The sequence below is a fragment of the Dipteris shenzhenensis genome, chromosome 26 (assembly GCF_047967505.1).
Source record: "Dipteris shenzhenensis isolate YYH24624 ecotype China chromosome 26, Dip_SZ_1.0, whole genome shotgun sequence".
NCBI classification, from domain to species: Eukaryota; Viridiplantae; Streptophyta; class Polypodiopsida; order Gleicheniales; family Dipteridaceae; genus Dipteris; species Dipteris shenzhenensis.
In genome coordinates this window covers 39,343,538-39,348,522 of record NC_141621.1, presented here as the reverse complement: position 1 = coordinate 39,348,522, position 4,985 = coordinate 39,343,538, and the positions used below count along the sequence as shown (strand labels likewise).

The 4,985-nt window shown below is 42.8% G+C and overlaps 1 pseudogene across 1 annotated transcript; it reads right to left on the bottom strand.

Moving 5' to 3' along the window:
• Positions 1 to 1,311: 1,311 nt before the first annotated feature.
• Positions 1,312 to 4,411, bottom strand: LOC147885051 (uncharacterized; annotated as a pseudogene). Its single transcript, XR_015543558.1, has 7 exons — positions 3,751 to 4,411; positions 3,252 to 3,469; positions 2,867 to 3,025; positions 2,660 to 2,690; positions 2,351 to 2,486; positions 2,185 to 2,253; positions 1,312 to 2,042 (listed from the first exon to the last, which is right to left on the bottom strand). The product of XR_015543558.1 is annotated as an uncharacterized LOC147885051 (transcript).
• Positions 4,412 to 4,985: the final 574 nt, after the last annotated feature.

Below are 4,985 nucleotides of genomic sequence, written 5' to 3'. Positions count from 1 at the left end.
GAGTCATCCCCTCTCTTCTATGCTCTTATTGTAAGAAGGTGAGATCATCATCCAAGTATGTTCTAATCCCCTTCAGGGCTGCCCTCATGCTCATGAAGGTAGACTGGTTTGCTATTGTCCAATCATAGGTCTCATTGGTGCATCATCCTATCCTACCCTCCAAGCTGCCACAAAGGTGAGATTGACCCCCATCTTAGTGATCAAAGCTTCAGCATCTGCCATGGCGGTGTCCCCAACTGCAAGCCCTCTTACGAGGACATTTAGTGCTTTACTACTCTTTTCTTCTTCTAAGGCATCACAAATAAACGCTTTCTTTTTTGGAGCTGCTTTGCCCTTATTGACCACTTCTCTCCATTCTTTCATTTCAGCCTTTCCCTTATCTATCTGTGTAGGGCAGCCATCTCTTCCTTGAGCTTTTCATTTTCTGTTTCTGCATTTTGAACTCCTCTTAAGAGGTGATTGGATTTCCCCCTCTCAAGTGGGTTGTGGGCTTTCAACAATTCATTCTCTTGCTTGAGCTCGGCAACCTGCATTTCTAGCTCTTTGATCCCGAGAGGAGAGCTTAACATTTTTGCGCCATTGCCAAGGACTAAAGTTAAGCTTTGTCTACCCTCTTCTTTGTGCTAGAGTAATGAATAATCCCTTCTGATTTTAAAAAAGAATCCTTCAAAAATCTGAATGTTTACCTTAAAAAAGAAGCCTTCAGCCCCATCTCGCCATGGGGCTGCCGGGCAGCAGGATCGAGCAGCAGGTGGGGAGGATGAAGCAGATGGCGGTGGGAGGGGCTGAGGCAGCAAGGCAAGGTGCAGATGGCGGCTGGGGAGGGGGGCTGAGAGAGAGAGAGAGAGAGAGAGAGAGAGGGAGGGGGGGGGGGGGAGAGAGAGATGTGTCATGGTATAACTGGTGCCGTGGAGATGCAAAGCTGCATCACATGACTGCTGTTGCTTCAATGGGCTTGTAAGTTTTCACAGGTTGTATTGGATTCTGCAGGTATGCATTGCATCACCCTTGAGCTTAAGACAAGCAGCTTGCATTGCACATACAAATTTTGGGAAATCTCTTACCCGTTCAACCACACTGCATGTCCCAGTTTTCTTTCCTGAAAACCAAAGTACCACTATTTGAAGTCCCGATAGAAGTGGTGAGTTGTACCTGGCAATCTCCTTGATTCAGATGTGAAAGGACTCCTGGAACAAAGATTGTCTAAGTTGAGACATACTGCACCAGGACAAGATATAAAATGATTCATTGTTGATAATGCTTCTTAAATCAGCAGAACGCAGTACCTTTTTGTCCCAGAAGTCTAATGAATGCTCAAAGCCAATGCTCCTTATAACAGCAGGCATCAAATAGAGTCAACATATTCTTAATATGCAATGAAAAGTACTTTGCCACTGAAATCCAACATTCACCCTCTGTCCAAGCAAAGCAGCACAAGTTGCTTTGATATTATAAACTTTACTGTATTGAAAGTTGCCTACCATAGAATTTTCTTTTTAAAAAAGTGTTCAAGGTGTGCAGGTTGTTACAGATATAAATCTAGATGAATCCAGGATCATGCCCAAACTCATCTTCTAAAAAATAGTGCAGTGTTATTCTCATCACGAGGTTGAAAACCATGAACTCCATCACACATAGCAGTGACCAGCTACTATGACATCCCCACCAATATCATCAGTGCCCAAGTATGGCTGTAGACCAAGTACAAACATATGTTCTCACACATATAAAGTTCTTATGAACATATCCACATACCCACTGACACATGAGCATCCATTTATACAAAGCTTTGTAAGTTCCTGACAGGACTCCGAAGGTGAAGAGCCGATTCAGCGGAAAGGAGTCAACAAGCAGTCCACGTTCATTTCATCCAAGTAACAACTGGATGTGAGGACAGGTATTTCATTGTAGTCTCAAACGAGCATTTCTGAGCAAAAAAGTGCAGTAAAGATAGCTGCACAAATTGGCACACACGTCACAGTTGCCAATCGATTGGACATAATCCTTGATCTTCCAAAATCTTGTTTGTTTTCGAAAAATGCCTGCCCATAACAGATTCAATTAGGCCAAAAGTTCCCTACGTAGCTTTACATACAAAACCTTGATAGTGAACCAACAATTGGGGAAAAGCTTCGTTGCCCGAAAAGAGGGGGGAAAGCTCAATTTTAATGTTTAGACAGAAACCTGCAGTTAAAAAAGCCTTTGTAGGCTGAGATGCCTGAAGGATGCACAGCCTTCAAAATATGATGAGCGCTTTCGAAAGGAAGGTGGGGATTCTGTAGAACAAGGGCAGAGTCAAAGAAGGGGGGCTGGGAGGCAAATTCGCAAAACCAATCCACAAAAAAAGCACCTTGTTTTCTCTTGGGCTAGCTTCCCCCACAAAAGAAAAACAACCCCGGATCTTTGCTGTGATATTGCTTGAATGGCAGCATCAGTAAATAGCTCCCAGCCTTTTTGGGCATGCGAATTTGCATAACGTTCACGTACTGCAGATCAAAGCATATATATCCGATCATAAAATTATGCTCAGGCTAAAAAAGTAAACCTGTACGAGAGCAAATGATTCCATGCCTAATCCGACCAGACAAAGATCCCAACGTTTCAGACAGATTTATCCATCTTATCTTAAATTAGAAATAATAAAACATGGGCTCTTTACCTGTAAGGACAGTATTCAACAAAAGCACTCCCTGTTCAAAGGCAATGATAAATAAGAAATACGTACTAGCAACATACCTCCCAAGACACATGGTTATTCATCCATATGTGCAAGCACAGAAATCCACCCCCTCCCGGATAAAAAGAAAGTAGCAAGAAAATGGCAGCCAAATAATGCAATTACGGAAAACCAAGCAAAACAACACACCTGATGTGCCCATTTCTCCAGATTTCCATGTAATGGAGCCAAACATCCCAGGTCACTCTGAATCTCCTTGAAGATATTCACGAGAGTTAACGGAAACTTAATTCCCTCCTGAACAGAAAAAGAAAGGCCGGTGGCTTGACCTGGCCCATGATATGGATCCTGTGATCACAAATGCACATTTTTGGGTTTCATGTAAGCTTAGAAAGAGACCCTAGGAACGACCTTTCGAACCCATGATGAAAAACTTGAGGGAACAGTACCTCTTTGACTTTCTAAACACCTCAGACGTCATGACCTTTCGAACCCATTATGAAAAACTTGAGGGAGCAGTACCTCTTTGACTTTCTAAACACCTCAGACGTCATGAGTATATAGATGGACTAACCTGACCAATAATCACCACCTTGACTTTATCTAATGGGCAAGAATTGAAGGCATGGAATACTTTGGCAGGTGGTGGAGAAATGGAAATCCTTCCAGCTTCCTGGCTTTAATACTGGTGTAGCCTTTCCATGTAAGGCTTTTAAAGTTCTCCTTGAAGCGCTTCTTGCCACGTCTTCTCCACCAGTAAACTTTCAAATTTTGGAAATGGTAGACCCTTTGCTGCTTATCCAAAGTAATCGGGATCCCAAAGAGTTAGTGCCAGTATATAGTGACAATGGCTCTTCATTTGAGACTACTGCCATGCATAATAATGTCCATGCCAAGTTGTTTACGAGTACGCTGAGAGTGACTGAAAACGAAGGCACTGGTAGAAACTGTTCATGTCCAGCATTGACACAGCCAATAACTCTTTACTTATTCGTGTTGGAAATGCGACCTATTTGCCAGTAAAGACATCTACATTTGCAGAGGAACAAAAGAGGCAAATAAAATGGAAGTACCTTGCGCCTCGGCAACAGCCTCCTCGCAAATTTTCAAATTGAGCTTTGCAAGTGCGGCTGCCTTGTCTAACATCTTTTGTTCCTGGCTACAATTTATGTTCGTTTCGGTTGTGGGCGTGCCCTTTTCTGTCGCGTTCGTGTTTATCTCGGTCTTATTTTCCAATTTAAACCCTCCAATGGCGTCCACAAGCAACGCTTCAGCACATTCCGAGTGGCCAATCGCCTTCGTTTCTTTCTCAACTGGGGTCAATTCCGTTGTCTCCTTTAAGACATTCGCAGAGGATTCACTACCAACAAAGACTTCACTACAATCGTAACCTGCGACTGCCTCCATAAACAATTCTTCTGCGCTTCTTTGAGTCCTTGCCGGCACCGTCATCCCCTCCAAGCCAGCAACTGGATCTGAAAACAATTATTCTGCGCTTTTAAGCTGGCGTCCATCGGAATGTCTGATTCGACGGTTGTCCAGCTTAAAATTTTCAGTCTCAAAACCAATCGTTGGAGCAATGTTGGGTGATGGGTGATCGGCAACAGTTTTGAGGTCCCCCTGAGAGGTGTTGGTGAAGGCAGTGGTGAAGCTGGGATGGCGTTGAAGCAGGCGAAGCCTCTTGGGGGCTTGGAGGATGCCAGCGATGGCTCTCGTGATAGAAGCAATAGCAGTAGTTCACAAGAGAGGAAGAGAGAAGACGAGAAGAGAGGTTTAGATGAGGTTTTAACTAAGTAAATGCTGGCCAAGCATAACATAAAATTTTCTCCACGTGTGAGTTGTTATGAGTAGTAAATTATAAAGTAGGACTCAAGAGTGTAGACAGAATACTTGACTTTGAATACTTTGAACTTTGGCTCGCTTACATTGGCCGATAGTACGTCGTTCAAAGTCTAGCTGGTAGTGAATCTCGAAATTGCTCGTAGCAACTCGCAAAATTATAGTGCCACACTTGTAGACAGTAACAAATTACAATTGATAGATTGTAGTATATATAGGTTTATAGTCCATGCTTTCCATATACTATTAAGTGCAAAAAAATAAAAATAGTGATGTTGCATATGTTGCAATTTTTGGCCCATGACTTCATACTTGTATCAAAAATATGCTAGTGGGTTCCCACTTTAGAAACTAGGTTAGCTTAGAGTCTAGAGAAAAAAAATTCTTGTTAGTGCTTATGTAAGTAAAGCCTTGGCATGACCTCTTGGGACAATTCTTTGAAGATAATGCTGAATATGCTACTCTCATC